Consider the following 18963-nt stretch of genomic DNA (forward strand, 5'->3'; position numbering starts at 1 on the left):
AACTGTAAGCTAAAAACTTTCATCTTATCTCGAACCACTGTGCATCGACTGAAATCAATACCTAAAAACCTGGCTATCTTTGTGACATAGTGACCCCCCAATATTGGCTTAATCGCTTGTTCTTCGTTTACGTGCTTTCGGAAATACGCACCAATCAAATTACACAAATCCGTGAACCGATGATTTTTAATTTGGAACATAATCCACAAATCCTGAGACGTCACCTTATCATTACCGTTTATTCTTGCGCGAAAAGTACACGCAATTACCTTAAACAAAATTTGTTCCAACCTATTCGACAAATCGGACCCCTTGTGTGTGCTAGAAATGAATCGGTTCTGCCCGCTTAGCCTTTGCCAATACCAATCATCATCAAGGTTACTATCACTAAAGAACTCAGTCGCTCCCAAAAATGCCTTTAAAGTATTATCAGTCAAAGTAGGGTATAAATCCAATGCGCGAGCCAAATTAAACCCACTCATAGTTTGATCTTCACCTCCCAACCTAAAGGTCAAAAACGCATCATCCTTAGGATCCCTCCTTTGATTGTAGTCTAAAGTGGAGTAAAATTCAAAGACCAATTCCTCATATATTTCGTCGGTGTACTTAAACGCGTTTTCTCAAGCTGCTATACCAATGTTACCAGGTTGCTTTATCACCAACAGCAAATTAGAAATACCCATCCGCATTGGTGTGGGTCCCTTGTTTAACACTGAATAGTCTAGAAACCAAGTAGAACGAACCAATCGCCCAGTAATCCAAGCATAAGACCTGTCATAATTACCACTATCTCTGATAGCTCGCAACCAATTTTGTGAGTTTGTTCGCCTTTCCTCCTCTTTGCGTTCACGTTGTTGTTACGTTCGTTGTCTCTGGAAAAACAAATACCAAACAACAAACACAATCCAAACATACCCGTTAGCGTAAAAGATTAGTTCATGTTCACATTCATCCGCATGTTGAACAAAACTACTTCTCACTCAATAAATCTCATACCAAACAAAACCAAGTCATGATATCACATAAAACATCACATTAAATCATGTTAAGGCATTAGTCAACCTTGGTCAACATATCATTACGAGAATCAAACCATTCTAGATCATCTTTCCAAATACTCAAACAATTATCCTTCATGACTAGAAATTCATCATCATAGACTTAAAAATTTTGAGCTAGTCAATACAATTGAAAAAAAAACAATTTCAAACACCCAAGTCAACACTAATGTCTCACAATCAACCAAGTTATATTAAGCAATTCAATTTAGTATCAATATCATGGCAATTGTAACATACAAAAGTAATTTAACATAAGCATGCCATTCAATTAAAACTAACAAACAAATGACCCAGCCAATTTAACTCACCCCACACTTATCATTCAAGTACTTCCAATTTAAACAAAACCCATAACCAATTTTGTCACACCCCCAAATAGGGCATGGGGTATTTGTGACTAATTACATCAAATCACAGTTGTATAAATGAGAACAACTCTATATGAGACGTTTTATTGAGTTTTGCAGTGGAAGATAAATAGATTACATTGTATTTAATGAACAACGCATTAAGTGTCTTTAATTGATATGTAATGAAGACTCCAACCATAGCAAGAAATCATCATCAAATTAGCAAATGCAAGTCTTTCAAATTATCCATGAATGACTCGTTGAAATGTTGCTTTCAATTAGCAAATACACAGTGGAAGCATTATGTAGAACCTGAGAATAAACATGCTTTAAAGTGTCAACACGAGGTTGAGTGAGTTCATAGGTTTTTCGTAAACAATGATTTCAGTAATAGATATAGACCACAAGATTTGTATAAAGTAGATCTCGCAGATTAAAAAGTTATGCCAGTTCGTGATATTTAGACTAAACGTTTTAAGTTTGCCCCAATGACAAGTTGTTCTGTCCTTGTCGGTTTAATTTCATTATTGAGTAATACAAAGACTTAGTCAAATGTATCGGGGACGTTACTCCCGATAGGCCTACCCCCAATAATTAAGAATGCATTTAACGAGCAATTAAAAATATCACTGTAGGGACTTTGTTGGACATAGCCAGGTATAGCATAGTTTAACAGTTGGTACTTGTGTCTAACGTATAAAACAGTTATAAAATTTGCTCATGTATTCTCAGCCCAAAGATATATGTAAAAAGGGAGCTATGAAAACTCACGATACGATACGATTGTTTGTAGTAAATATGCATATGATGGCACTGAACAAGTGCAGAGTTGTCCTCGGATTTACGAACCTATATCAAGTTTATATATTAAAATCTATAATTGTAATTGAACAATTATATTATTAATGGTGTAATTGTTATTTCAATAAATTATATGTCTTATTAAACTATTTTAATCAACTAATTTATTGATAACTGATATATATAATAAGTATAATACATATGACTTAATAATTATTTAGTAAAATAATAATAATAGTAAATAATAATAACAATAAAGATAATACTATTAGTAATACAAATATTGATAACATTAATAATAATGTTAAAAATAATAATTTTAATGTTATTAATAATGATGTTTATAAAAATAATTATAATAATAATAACAAAAATAATAATGATAGTAATAATAATAAAATAAAAATTTTAATATTATTGTTAAGATAAAAAAATAATACTTTTAATAATAAGGTTAATCATATTGGTAATAATAATGATAACATTAATAATAATACTTATATTAATGATAATGATGATAATTTTAATAAAGATAATAATAACAAAATGATATTTTTATAAAAAATGTTAATTTAAATGATAATACTTAGTAATAATAATAATAATACTAACAATAATAATACTAATACTTAATAATAATAATAATAATAATAATAATAATAATAATAATAATAATAATAATAATAATAATAATAATAATAATAATAATAATAATAATAATAATAATAATAATAATAATAAAATAATAATAAAATAATAATAATAATAATAATAATAATAATAATAATAATAATAATAATAATAATAATAATAATAATAATAATAATAATAATAATAATAATAATAATAATAATAATAATAATAAAGTGGTAACTAATACTTTTATTAGTAATAATACTAGTAATAACTATAATACTAGTAATAATAACAAAATTTAATTGTAACAATAATAACAATAACAATAATAATAATAATAATAATAATAATAATAATAATAATAATAATAATAATAATAATAATAATAATAATAATAATAATAATAATAATAATAATAATAATAATAATAATAATAATAATAATAATAATAATAATAATAATAATAATAATAATAATAAAATAGAAATGCTACCTCAAAAGATTAGGCTTTAAAAAAAATAAACGCCCACGCCAGGGCTCGAACCCGAGACCTCTCGCTACCCGACAACAGCCTAAACCATTCTCTCTGCCTTGCTTATCTGTTTTATACCCATACTTATATTTATTTAACTCGATTTATGTGTTCTTCTTTCTTCTTCCTAGTAACAGTCGACCAGGGATGGAATTATCCACAACACTTACTTATTTAAACGATTAGATCTCTTGAATGGAACAAAATTAATCAGTAATAAGTTTCTGAGAAAAAGAAAACAAACGAGAAGACAAAAAATAAAAAAATAAACCTGCTGCTGTTCGACGCATATATAAAAAAATAAAACTTGATTTCGATTTTTAGAACGTTTTAGACCTTGATGTCTAAATGAAATATCTTTTAAATTATCAATATAATGTACTGGAATCATCAATTTAACTTGAAACATTAAAACAAACTCGAATTTGATCATGGAAAAGTGTTTGACTTTTTACATCAAAAACTTTGACTCGCGAATTAAAGCTTGATATAATGAATTGGAATTTCAAAACTTGCAGATAGATTAAATACATGATTCCAAACATTACTGCAATTAAGGATTTTAAAATAGTTTTCGAAATTGGGTTTTTAGAAAAATGAACCAGAACAGGATGCTCGAGCCGTTTTCATTATTTTCTGTTTTAATTTCAATCATTTAACAGTAGTGAAATATAAGTATATGAATGAAAATCGAACGTGTAAAGTATTAATCATGCTTGTTTGTTTAAGGATAGTGATCGATAAATTACAAAATCAAAACCAGTAGATAATAAAAAATTAGATCACGATCCATTAGAATAAATAAAAAAATAATATAGCAACTAAATAAATAAGAAAAATGGATCGTGGGAAAAATATAAAAAAGAATAAAAAAATTGCTGATTCACGATTTAAAAAAAATAAAAGCAGGTACCCTTTATTTGACTTTCAATTTATTTATTTATTTATTCTTTTTATTTATTTATATTAATAATTAATATTAATAATAATAATAATAATAATAATAATAATAATAATAACAATTATATTAATAATAATACTTTTAATATTATTAAGAGTAATAAAAATAGCAATAATAATATAAATGATAATGATAATAATAATTTTTAATAATAATGTTAATAATAATAATAATTATTATATTAATGAAAATTTTAATAAGTTATTTTATAATGATAATAATAATATTGATATTAATAATAATGATTTTTCATTATATTAATATAAATGTTAAGTACTAATACTAATACTAATAATATTAATAATATATTAGTAATTATATTAATGATAACGATAATTATTAATAATAATAATTATAATACTGATAATAATAATGATTGTAAATTATGTATATACACACACATATATATTTACATAACTTTTTATAACTGGTTGTTCGTGAATCGTTGGAAACAATTGAAGTTAAATGAAATCATATATAGATTTTGTTTAAATTTTGTCAAAAATTTCCGGGTTGTCATAAATTTTCCTCAATTAATCATCTCTAATTCGAATTTAACTCAACCATGAACCCTAGAATCAAATATATGTATCAAATACACAAAAAAAACTCATGAATTTCATACATACTAAACATATTCAACAAATACTCACGATTAATTTAAGCATACAAAACCAAAATCAAAAACCCCACACTAAATTCAAAACCTAATCCGAAAGTAAACATCAATTAAACATGCAATTAGGTAAGAAAAAGAGAAAGAAAGACAAAATCGGACCTTTGGAGCCATGGATTTGAGATTGGATGAAGTAACTAAGCAAAGATTAGAGATTAAAGATTTGTGTTGGTATGATAAAGTGTGTTTTGTGAACTGCATATAACCCTAAATAATGATAAAATTCATCGGGTTTAGGTATTGGGTCGGGTTTGACCCATTTTACTTTCTCTTGACCGAGCCAAAAAAACCCACTCGCAGACATGCCGCGCCGCGACCTCCAATAGGTGCGGCGCGCCTCCCTTTGTAACCAGATGCCAAATTCTTCAAAAACGCATGTGACCGATTATAACGTGTAGCCGCGCCGCGGCCCCATTTAGCTGCGTCGCGCCTATAGCTGTGTGTCGATGGTCACTTTTCTCCTAAAAACAACGGTTTGCAATTTACTCTTAAAGCTGAGCCGCGCCCCCATTAGGCCGCGACGCGCCCTTAGCTGGTGGTTTAAATTTTTTTTCTTTTTCACAAACCCACGTTCACAATTGTTAAGTCCAACTAACAACTAAGCCACACGACCCAATGATCATCATGCATGTTTCCCCCAAGCAAATATACAAAATGATACATAAAAATACAACATTGTGAAGTTTATTTCCGAGTCGTTCACTCGACTCGACCCCCAAAATAATCATCTTTCAGATCGAAGTCGAGGGTAACCTCTAGTTCGATTTCAAGGGGACCATCCACGTAGAGTTTGACCCGGTGGCTATTCACCTTAAAAACTTCATAATTAGAGTTAAACAACTCCATCGTACCATATGGGTACACCTTCCTAACCATGAACGGTCCCGATCAACGGGACTTAAGCTTTCCCGGTGACAATTTGAAATGTGAACTATAAAGAAGAACACGGTCACGTTCCTTAAATTCTTTCGGACTTTTGATCCGATTGTCATGAAACCTCTTCGTTTTTTCCTTATAGATGAGCGATTTCTCATAGGCATCGTGACTCAACTCATCTAATTCATTCAATTGAGTCAACCGAAGCCGATCCACCTCATGATAATCAAGATTGCATGTCCTAAGAGCCTAATGTGCTTTGGGCTCGATCTCCAAAGGGGGATGACATGCTTTGCCATAAACCAAGCAAAAAGGAGTGGTCCCAGTAGGAGTCTTGTAGGCGGTATGAAACGCCCACAATGCATCATCGAGTTTGTTAGACCAATCCTTAGGATTTGAACTAACAGTCTTTTCAAGAATTCATTTAAAATACCGGTTAGTGTTCTCAACTTGTCCACTAGTTTGCGGGTGGTAAGAGGTAGAAACTTTGTAGATCACTCCATATCGTTTCAAAACCTTTTCCATTTGCGCATTGAAAAAGTGGGTGCCCCTATCACTAATAAGGGCCTTTGGAGTACCAAAACGGGCAAAAAGCCCCATCAAGAACGTGATTACAACTCGTGCATCATTAGTTGGGAGAGGTTTGGCCTCCACCCATTTTGACACGTAATCGATTGCAACGAGTATGTAGAGATAGTTATGGGATTTAGGAAACGGGCCCATAAAATCAATGCCTCAAACGTCAAACACCTCGCATACTTGGATGCTTTGTTGAGGAATTTCGTCACATTTGGTGACTTTTCCAGCCCATTGACAAGCGTCACGTGATTTACAAATGGCATCGGCATCCTTAAAAATACTAGGCCAATAAAAACCGGTCTCATACACCTTCTTCCCCGTGATTTGGGGACCAAAATGCCGACTCGTAGGGCCAAGATGGCATTTCAAAAAAATACGAGTGCATTCCTCACCAGAAACGCACCTTCGAATGATTCCATCCGGACAACAACGAAAAAGATAAGGATCTTCCCAGAAATAGTGCTTAAGGTCACTGAAGAATTTCTTCCTCTTTTGATGTGACCACCCTTTCTCCAGGAATATCCCAATAAGATAATTAGCAATGTCCACATTCCATGGCTTGTCCACTTTGTCCACCTTCATGAGATACTCATCGGGAAAATCATCGTGAATACTCAACTTTGTCCAACTCTCGAGTCTAGAAAAGTGGTCGACCGCAAGATTCTCGGCACCTTTCTTATCCTGGATCTCGATATCGAATTCTTGCAAAAGCAAAATCCATCTAAGCAATCCAGGTTTGGCATCCGGTTTTGAGAAGAGGTACTTTAAAGCATAATGGTCCGTAAAAACAATAGTCTTTAACAAAACCAAGTAGGATCGGAACTTAATGAATGAAAAGACCACCGCAAGGAGCTCCTTCTCAATGGTAGTGTAATTCAACTGTGCTCCTTGCAAGGTCTTGCTTGCATAATAAATGGGTCAGAAATGTTTCTCGAACCTTTGGCCCAAAACAACGCCAACAACAAAATCGAATGCATTACACATAAGCTCGAACGGAAGAGACCAAATGGAGCAATTATGATAGGTGCATTGATGAGTTTCTCCTTAAGAAGTTTGAATGCCTTTTGGCACTTGATGATGTAGCGTGAGGGTACGAAATAGTATTATTTTTAATACAAAATACTACAAAATATGACACAAGTTTTATTAATTTACGGATGGGATATACCTAAACCTTGCTACAACACTATAGGCAGTGTACCTAATCGTAGAGTAGTGTAGTTTTTAGTAAGTCCGGTTCGTTCCACAGGGAGCTGGTGATACTTACTATATTTTTAACTATATTTATACAAAATATATATAATTATATAAGTAGTAATATTATTATAAAAGGGGGGTTTTACCGTTTAATGACCGGTTTGTCGATTCTATATTTTAAGCGTAAAGATAAATGACGATAATTAAAGTGCGTAAAATAATGACAATAAATAAAATGACAGTAAATAAAATTGCGAGTAATAAAATGACAGTAAATAAAGATACGATGAGAAATATAATAAAAGAATTATGCTTATTTAAACTTCCATAATCATGATGTTTGACGTGTTGATTTTAATTTATTACCATGGGTTAATTGTCCTTTGTCCTGGTTTATTTGATACGTCTATCTGGTTTTTGTCCATAATAGTCCATCGGTCATAAAAATAAAGTGCGAGTATCCTCGTCAAATTACCCTTATACCCGAAGTCAAATATTCCAACTGATTAAGGATTTAAACTGTGACGCAGTTATCACTTCTGTCAACAATTACACCAGTTATCACTGTATGTAATTCACCCCTGTTTTAATTAGTTTATGAATATTAATTCATCCACTTGATCAGAATGAATAATCAATTACCCAACCCAATTGATTAATTAAATGATTATAACAGATTCCATATGAACATCACTAAATAGGACAACCATAATCATTATTAATTATTAGGTTAATTAATTTGAAGATAGGTTCGACAGACTCGAATGAGTTGTCACTCAATTAGACAATACCCCCCATCTATTAATAGTCAATAGTTCAATTTCCACAAGTGTCGGTCTTTTGCCCAAACCTTAATTATGGTCCAAAGTTCAATAACCCCTTCTTAATATTTTAGCCCAACATCACGATTACTTCGGCTCAAATAAGCATAATAATAACTTAGTTACGATACATTAATGTAAAAAGGTTGAACATAACTTACAATGATTAAAAATAGCGTAGCGTTACACGGACAGAATTTCGACTTACACACTCAAACGATCTCTATCATAAATCTTATTATTATCATAATTTAAAATTAAAATTAAGATTATTGTTATATCTTATTAAGTTAACATTATGATAGAGATATAGAATATAGATATTGATAATTGATATTGATAAATAAGAAAAAGATAGAAAAAGGTGTGTTTTTACATTACGATTACAAAGCCTTTTATAGGCGAATTTAGAAATTGAATTTTCACTTATGACCCCTGAACTATGCTCAATTAACAACTTTTTATTATTTAATATTATTCTTATTATGAATTATTTAAATATTATATTTTATTCTTGTGCATAGTTGACTCGTAATTTTTACACCGTTGCGTCGAGCGTTGAGAGTTGACTCTGGTCCCGGTTCCGGATTTTCGAACGTCCTTGCGTACAATTTTATATTTTGTACTTTGCGTTTTGTAACTTGTACTCTTGTCATTTTTAGACGTTCCTCATCAATAATTTGAACCTTTTTGATTGTATCTTGTACTTTTGAGCTTTTTGGACCTTTGTGTCTTCAATTCGTCGTTTTCGCCTTTTGTCTTCGCACTTATTTAAAATAAACGAATATTACTTGAAAATGGAACAATTGCAACTAAAATCTTGTCTTTCTTGGGGGATTTTGCTATGAAATATATGTTCCTTTTTAGCCTTATCAGCACTCTTCGGAGAAGTCCCAAGAGGAGTTTGTTCATCGGGTTAGTGCCCGAGAAAACTCCGAATACCCTTGACATCGGTAGGAGGTGGAAGGTTTTTAATAGCAGTTACCTTCACGGGATCCACCTTAATACCATTCTTAGAAATCTTGTGCCCGAGGACGATGCCCACTTGTACCATGAAATGGCACTTTTCCTAGTTGAGCATAAGATTGGATTTTTCACACCTTACCAACATCCTTTCTAAATTAAGAAGGCATGAATCGAAAGTTTCACCGAAAACTGAAAAGTCATCGGTGAACACCTCCATTCAATCTTCTATCATATCATGGAATATGGCCATCATGCACCTTTGAAAAGTGGTCGGAGCTTTACAAAGGCCAATGGGCATGCGACGATATGAGAATGTGTCATACGGGCACGTAAAAGTGGTTTTCTCTTGGTCCTCGGGAGAGATAGGAATTTAGAAATAGCCCGAAAAACCATCAAAAAAATGGTAAGAGTTGTTTCCCGCTGACCTCTCTAGCATTTGGTCCATGAAAGGCAACGGGAAATGGTCTTTGCGTGTGGCGTCGTTCAACTTTCGATAGTCAATACAAACACGCCATCCTGTGAGAGTCCGAGTGGAAATTAGCTCGTTTTTATCATTGGTGGTAACAGTCATACCACCTTTCTTATGCACGCAATGTACCGGACTTATCCACGGACTCTCAAAAATCGGGTAAATAAGACCTACATCAAGAAGCTTAATGATCTCTTTCTTCATGGCATCCTGCATCTGAGGTTTCAACCTCCTTTGGCGCTGTACCACAGGTTTGGAATTATCTTCAATGGGAATTTTGTGGGTGTAGTAGGAGGGACTAATACCCTTGATGTCGTGAATTTTCCACGCAATGGCCGGTTTATGGGCCTTAAGCAAGGTTACAAGCTCAGATTTCTGACCTGTAGTAAGAAAAGAAGAAATAATTACCGGGAGCTTAGATTCCTCCTGCAAATAAGCGTATTCCAAATGGTTTAGAAGTGGCTTCAATTCTAACTCTGGAGGTTCTTCAATCGAAGACTTGCTCCGATAATCAACATCACGATCGAGTTCTTTGAACTCTTCCTCAGTCGGCTCATAGCCGTTTTCCATCAAGGCGGTCAAAATATCCACCTCTTCAACCTCCAACTCCTTATCAATTTCAACCAAAGAACACTCACCCGAACCCTGTAACTCTGGGAATCCCTGCAAAAACTCAGACTGGACATCCACATTGTTAAGAAAATAACATGTATCATCGGTATAAGTAGGGTATTTTAAAGCATGGTCGATTGAGAATGTTGCACTCAAGTCATCTATCCTAAGGGTCAATTGTTTACCATAAACATCGATAATACATCTAGCAGTATTCAGAAATGGCCGACCCAAAATAAGTTATCCATTCATCCACTTCCATATCCAGCACCACAAAATCGGCTGGGAAAATCAATGACCCGGTCTTAACTAGCATATTCTCTATGATTCCGCGAGGGAATTTAATAGAGCGGTCAGCTAGTTGAATAGCCATACGAGTGGGTTTTAACTCCTTAGGGTCTAGCTTTAAATAAATAGAATAAGACATTAAATTAATGCTAGCCCCTAAATCCACTAATGCCCTCATACAATCTAAGTTACCAAGTAAACAAGGAATGGTGAAACTTCCAGGATCCTCAAGCTTGACGGGAAGCTTGTTTGCAACTATCGCTGAGCATGCGGCATTTAACTTGACTAAAGACACGTTCTCTAGCTTCTTCCTATTAGTGAGCAAATACTTGAGAAACCTTGCATACTTTGGCATACCTGTAATCACATCAATAAAAGGCATATTTATGTTACCTTTTTTAATCAAGTCCATGAACTTGGACTTCTCGGCCTCTAACTTCTCCAATCTCTGTTTCCTCGGGAATGGGAGCGGTGGTTGATAATCTTTGACTACCAGTTTAGCAGTAACAATTTCCGGTACCTTTACAACCTTCTCAATCACCTGTTGTGGCTCCTTTTCCCCCTCTGGTTCACTAACAATAACTGGCTCACTATCTTTAACTAACGGAACCCGCAAATCATACTCATCGGACTTTCTCGGTAGATCATATGCTAAACCACTACGGGTAGTGATAGTATTAACGTGCTCATTCTTCGGGTTAGTATCCGTGTTGCTTAGTAACTCCCCCGGTTTCCTCTCATTTCTCTGATTAGCAATCTGACCAATCTGTTTCTCTAAATTCTGAATAGTGTCTTGTTGGTTTCGAAACATTTGATCATTCTTCTCATTGGTTTGAGTAACAGTAGTAATGAGCTGAGTTTGAGACATCATAAGCTTTTCTAACATAGATTCAAGATTAGACTTTTTCTCTTCAACTTGGGGCTTTTGGAAATACCCCGGAGCTTGCTGTTGAAAACCTCCACTAGAACTTGGTTGAAACCTCGAACCCTGATTTCCTTAAGGATTATAAGGATAATTGAAATTTCTGTTGAACTGAGCTCTTCCCTGAAACTGATTGTTGTTCTGTTGACTAATAAAGGCAAATTCTTCTTTCTGATTCATAGTCAACCCCGCATCACAATCCTTAGCCAAATGAATCCCACCACAAAATTCACACCCAACTTTCATACCATGGATATCCTTGTCAAGCTTCTATAACTGTCTCCCGAACTTATCCAACTTTGCATTAATCGAACAATAATCGTCATAAGAACCGGCGCTTGCGACTGAAGAAGAAAAATGACCTAAATCATTATCCTCATGCCACTCATGAGAATACTCAGCTTTCCTCTCAATTATTTCATACGCCTCCTGTTCGGTTTTGTTCATGAGACTACCCCCTGCTGCTTGATCAATAGTAACACGAGTACTGATGGTACATCCCTTATAAAAGGTTTGTACCTTGGCAAAAGTATCTAACCCGTGTTGGGGACAAAATCGCAACAAACGGCTGAAGAGATTCCAAGCATCATAAAGAGTCTCGTTAGGCTTTTGACAAAACTGAGAAATTTATTTTTGAAGTCGAGTCGCCTTAGGTGCAGGAAAATACTTGCTTAAAAACTTCTCCATCAACGTGTTCTAATCCTCAATCGTACCCTCAGGTAGACTGTCCAACCAAACTCTAGCTTCCCCCTTTAGTGACCATGGGAAAAGCTTCAAATAGATAACGTGATCATGAACATTACTGAACTTGAACAACCCACAAATCTGTAGAAAAATACGAAGATGCTCGTTAGCATCCTCTTGTGGTTCCCCTTCAAACTGACATTTTGACCCAATTAGACTGATAATGGAGCCTTTGATCTCAAAATCATGCGTAACTTCTGGAGTTCTAATAGCATTACCCTGGCCTACTCGGGAGGCCTTCATCCTTTCCGTCATACTCTGACCTTGTTGTGCCATTTGACCAACTACTCGAACCTCTGGAATAATTGGAACCTCAGGTATAACTTGAGTATTAAGTACCACTGGTGGTGGAGGAACAACTAGTGATTCCTGAGTTTCACACACAACCGAATCGGTAAAACTGTCCAAATTAATCACAGGGTTATTAGTTAATGGTGCAGCGAGAATATTTGTTTCTGAATCCAGCGTGTTGGACTCGGCTGACTCGTTTGTATTATGACTCCAAAATACTCTTTCTGGTTCTGAATGAGGCAAATATAAGTCTGCGTTTGACGAACGAGTATCTGGCATAAACTACCTGTAAACTGCAAAATCACAACTAACAAACTGATTAAACGCACCGACTCAATCAAGAATAAACTAAGAATAAAAATAAACTAGCAAACTAAGACTTAACTGAGAAAAATTAGAGAATAATCTTAATTTTCGACACAACTGTCCCCGACAGCGGAGCCAAAAACTTGATGTGCAAAATCGCATTTATAAATTATTATTGGAAATACCGGTTCAAAGATTAATACACACTAACGGGCGGTGTACCCGATCGTGCAATAGTATATAAGTTGGTAAATCGAAGATCGTTCCAAGGATAGTTTACGCGCGAGAATTAAAATTGTAACTAATGAAAATAAACTAAGTTAAGCTAAGAAAATAAGAAAGTAAAAGATAATTGGTTTTGTGGCTATTTAATGATTATCCGAATCAAGAGTTGATCAAAAGTAAAAACAATATTTTTGGTATTTTTATTTATAAATTGAAAACAATAAAGCAAATAAGATAGTTTTGATATCAAATAGAAATGAAATGCTCGTCTAGACCTTTTACCCTTGGTAATGGATGTTTTTATATTTTAATCCGATAAATAACTCAATTGCATGCAAATTACTCGTTCGACCCGCCAAGAGTTCTCTTTAGCAAGTACTCAAACTAGAATTACTATATGTATGGTTCCCTAGTACCTAAGACCTTTTCGTTTGTGACCAATTAATTAACTAGATCAAAGATTTGAATAGCAATTTCCTTTGCGTTCGCTCTACACAATTCTCCCCTATGATGTCTATCCGTTTGAATTCAATTTACCACCTTGGTCCAGTTAACAAAAAATCAATTAAGACAAACAAATCAATATATTAAATTGACAAGAGTTCTCTTTATCAAACAAATACACTAAACAATTATATTCATCAAGTTAAACAATCATAAGAATCAATCTTTTATTCAAACTATTGAAATAAACATGCATGAGTTCATAAATCACAAACCATAACATCCAAAACCTCGGTTATTAATCTCGACAAGCATTAAGTTTAGCCAACAATCTTAGCTAAAGACAAAATCATAAATAAACAAATAGGATAATTCATTATGTTGATAAAGAAATAAACCTAATAAAAATAGTGATCTTGAATGATGAACGATTCGATACGCATTTCTGGAATGATTGGACCATTTGAATGATGTTGGGATTCCCCAAAACTCACCAAAATTCGTCTCAAAGCTACTGCAAATCGGCTGGATGGAAGATAATTAATTAGGGTAAAAATTTGTGCCTTAAATAGGCTTCCAAAAATATGTTAGCCGACTCGATCCCACGCCGCGGCTAGAAAGCCCGCACCGCGGCTCACCACGGTAACTGAAACCCCCTCATTTGCAAATCTTCTGACTTGAAATTTGCCTTGAACCCGCGTCGCGGCCATTATTCCCCACGTCGCAGCTCTTAACTGAAGCTGAAACCTTTTTCTCTTGAAAACGTCTGATGACAATTATAACTAACAGGTGCGTCGAGCCCCCATATGGTCGCGCCACGGCTTGCAGTAGATTCGAATTCTGACTTGTCTTTTTTTTACATATCATCCACCAAAACTCGTACCACCTTATCCACTTAACCAAAATAGGTACTATTGATAATGCGATGTAAATTGTACCTCAAAAATCTTCAAAATATACAAATCAACTCTTCTCGGTTCCTGTAACGACCCAACCCATTTTTAAACCAATCATACGCTCTAAAAAAAATTCTGATTCAGTGCATCTGGACGGCATCCAGTTATCTGGACGGCGTCCAGCAGTGAAGACCAGGACGGCGTCCAAGCCTTTTGGACGGCGTCCAAGCCTTTTTGACGGCGTCCAAATGAACTAAAAGTTTCTGCTCAGTTTGTCAAATTTACGCAGGCGGAAAACCCACCTCCCGACACTTTTAAATGAAAAGGTTTTCACAACACACTAATATAATTATAATTAAGAGATTCCCACATTAAAATCGAGTTTTACAACACCGAGCCCACATCGACCTAAATTACGACAAAGTGACCATTTCGACCCATTTTAGTTTCATACAAAACATAGACCGAGCATGGCGATTGGGGATACGCTACCCAATCCTAATCAATCCAAAAGCAAGATCTTCTAATCCCCACGCTTACCCGAGCTGCCAACACCCGAACCTATAAAAATATCAACAACGAGAGGGTAAGCTAATGCTTAGTGAATATAAAGATACTATACACATACATATGCATAAAACGACTACGCATCACCAAGCACAAAGAATAAACACATACCACCACCGCATAGCAAGCAAGCTATAAATAGGCACATACACAAAGTAGCTACACGCTACGAAAACTCCAAGCTAACGCCACATGATTAGCTACAACACAACAATAAGTATATACGTGCATACACAAAGTATATACTCAACAACATCGACAAGGTTAACCCCTTAACCTAAACCACATGAAGGTTCGTCGAACATCACGCGCCTTAGTGAATCCGGACTTCACGCGACTCACTACCTCCAAACTACTTGACTATTAAGGATGGCCGAACTTCACGCGCCTTTATGAATCCGAACTTCACGCGATTCATACCTTAGTGATACATCACAATAGGGTTGGCCAAACTTCACGCGCCTTAGTGAATCTGAACATCACGCGATTCACTACCCGAATCATTACCACGACAAAAGCTAGCAAAACTCGTCGCCAAAGGGTTTATCCAATACACTAGCCAATCACAACATCAAGAGTGGTAACCCAAATGCATAAGCGTATCACATTGAACCGAAGCACAAGAGGAGTTCATTCGCCCACACAAACATAGAGTAAACCCGAGCAAGGGTCACTCAACACACACGCACCCATCCTATGCATACATACACGTATAGTAAATTTACACTCACCTTAAATGCCTAGATGAAGTGCAATCTAATCCCGCAACTCCCCAATGGAACGTACCTATTCCATTTAACACATAACAACCAACACAATTAGGGTGAAATGTCCTGTTCATATTGATTATAAACGTTCCATATTAATTGATTTCGTTGCGAGGTTTTGACCTCTATATGAGACGTTTTTCAAAGACTGCATTCATTTTTAAAACAACCATAACCTTTATTTTATCAATAAAGGTTTTAAAAGCATTACGTAGATTATCAAATAATGATAATCTAAAATATACTGCCTACACATGACCATTACATAATGGTTTACAATAGAAATATATTACATCGACATATGTTTCTTGAATGCAGTTTTTACACAATATCATACAAACATGGACTCTAAATCTTGTCCTTATTTTAGTATGCAATAGCGGAAGCTCTTAGTATTCACCTGAGAATAAACATGCTTTAAACGTCAACAAAAATGTTGGTGAGTTATAGGTTTAACCTATATATATCAAATCGTAACAATAGACCACAAGATTTCATATTTCAATACACATCCCATACATAGAGATAAAAATCATTCATATGGTGAACACCTGGTAATCGACATTAACAAGATGCATATATAAGAATATCCCCATCATTCCGGGACACCCTTCGGATATTATATAAATTTCGAAGTACTAAAGCATCCGGTACTTTGGATGGGGTTTGTTAGGCCCAATAGATCTATCTTTAGGATTCGCGTCAATTAGGGTGTCTGTTCCCTAATTCTTAGATTACCAGACTTAATAAAAAGGGCCATATTCGATTTCGATAATTCAACTATAGAATGTAGTTTCACGTACTTGTGTCTATTTTGTAAATCATTTATAAAACCTGCATGTATTCCTATCCCAAAAATATTAAATTTTAAAAGTGGGACTATAACTCACTTTCACAGATATTTCCTTCCTCGGAAATAAGACTTGGCCACGGATCGATTCATGAACCTATACAAATATGTACATATATATCAAAGTATGATCAAAATATAATTACAACCATTTTTATTAGGTTTTAAAGATTTGAGTGTATTAAGTTAGCTGTCCTCGTTAATAACCTACAACTAGTTGTCCACGGTTAGATGTACAGAAATAAATCGATATATATTATCTTGAATCAATCCACGACCCAGTGTATACATGTCTCAGGCTAGATCACAACTCAAAGTATATATATTTTTGGAATCAACCTCAACCCTATATAGCTAACTCCAACATTACTGCATATAGAGTGTCTATGGTTGTTCCAAATAATATATATACATGGGTCGATATGATATGTCAAAACATTTGCATACGTGTCTATGGTATCCCAAGATAACATAATATATTAGAATACATGTATAATACAATATAGGTTAGCTAGGATATGATTTGTATAGATTTGTTAAACATTTTCCGTAGCTAAAAAGATCAAAAATATCCAATCTTGTTTTACCCATAACTTCTTCATTTTAAATCCGTTTTGAGTGAATCAAATTGCTATGGTTTCATATTGAAATCTAATTTAAGAATACAAACATAAAAAGTATAGGTTTATAGTTGGAAATTTAAGTTACATGTCAATTACTAAAGAGGTAGTCATTTTCGTCGAAAGAACGACATCTTGATGACCATTTTGACAAACATACTTTCACTTTGAGTTTAACCAAGATTTTTGGATATAGTTTCATGTTCATATGTAAAATCATTTTCCCAGAAGAAAAACTTTTAAATCAAAGTTTATCATAGTTTTTAATTATCCAAACCAAAACAGACCCCGGTTTCACTACGACGGCGTATATCCGATTTTATGGTGTTCATCGTGTTTCCAGGTTTTAAATCATTAAGTTAGCATATCATATAGATATAGAACATGTGTTTAGTTTATTTTAAAAGTCAAGTTAGAAGTATTAACTTTTGTTTGTGAACAAGTTTAGAATTAACTAAACTATGTTCTAGTGATTACAAGTTTAAACCTTCGAATAAGATAGCTTGATATGTATGAATCGAATGATGTTATGAACATCATTACTACCTCAAGGTTTCTGGATAAAACTACTGGAAATGAGAAAAATGGATCTAGCTTCAAAGGATCCTTGGATGGCTTGAAAGTTCTTGAAGCAGAATCATGACACGAAAACAGTTCAAGTAAGATTTTCACTCGAAATAAGATTGTTATAGTTGTAGAAATTGAATCAAAGTTTGAATATGAATATTACCTTGAATTATAAAGATAACCTACTGTAAATAACAAAGGTTCCTTGATCTTAGATGATTACTTGGAATGGATTAGAAAGCTTGGAAGTAGACTTGCAAACTTGGAAGTATTCTTGATTTTTATGAAACTATACTTATGGAATTTATGAAGAACACTTAGAACTTGAAGATGGAACTTGAGAGAGATCAATTAGATGAAGAAAATTGAAAAATGAAAGTGTTTATAGGTGTTTTTGGTCGTTGGTATATGGATTAGATATAAAGGATATGTAATTTTGTTTTCATGTAAATAAGTCATGAATGATTACTAATATTTTTGTAATTTTATGAGATACTTCATGCTAGTTGCCAAATGATGGTTCCCACATGTGTTAGGTGACTCACATGGGCTGCTAAGAGCTAATCATTGGAGTGTATATACCAATAGTACATACATCTAAAAGCTATGTATTGTACGAGTACGAATACGGGTGCATACGAGTAGAATTGTTGATGAAACTGAACGAGGATGTAATTGTAAGCATTTTTGTTAAGTAGAAGTACTTTGATATGTGTCTTGAAGTCTTTTAAAAGTGTAAGAATACATATCAAAACACAACATGTATATACATTCTAATGGAGTCGTTAAGTCTTCGTTAGTCGTTACATGTAAGTGTTGTTTTGAAACCTTTAAGTTAACGATCTCAATTAATGTTGTTAACCCAATGTTTATTATATCAAATGAGATATTAAATTATTATGTTATCATGATATTATGATGTATGAATATCTCTTAATA

At 34.0% G+C, this 18963-nt stretch overlaps 1 non-coding gene across 1 annotated transcript; it reads left to right on the forward strand.

Moving 5' to 3' along the window:
- Window positions 1–12282: 12282 nt before the first annotated feature.
- LOC139873743 (small nucleolar RNA R71) lies at window positions 12283–12388 on the forward strand. The gene has a single exon (XR_011767467.1). It is a non-coding gene; the product is annotated as a small nucleolar RNA R71 (small nucleolar RNA).
- Window positions 12389–18963: the final 6575 nt, after the last annotated feature.

This window comes from Rutidosis leptorrhynchoides, chromosome 10, assembly GCF_046630445.1.
Source record: "Rutidosis leptorrhynchoides isolate AG116_Rl617_1_P2 chromosome 10, CSIRO_AGI_Rlap_v1, whole genome shotgun sequence".
Lineage (NCBI taxonomy): Eukaryota > Viridiplantae > Streptophyta > Magnoliopsida > Asterales > Asteraceae > Rutidosis > Rutidosis leptorrhynchoides.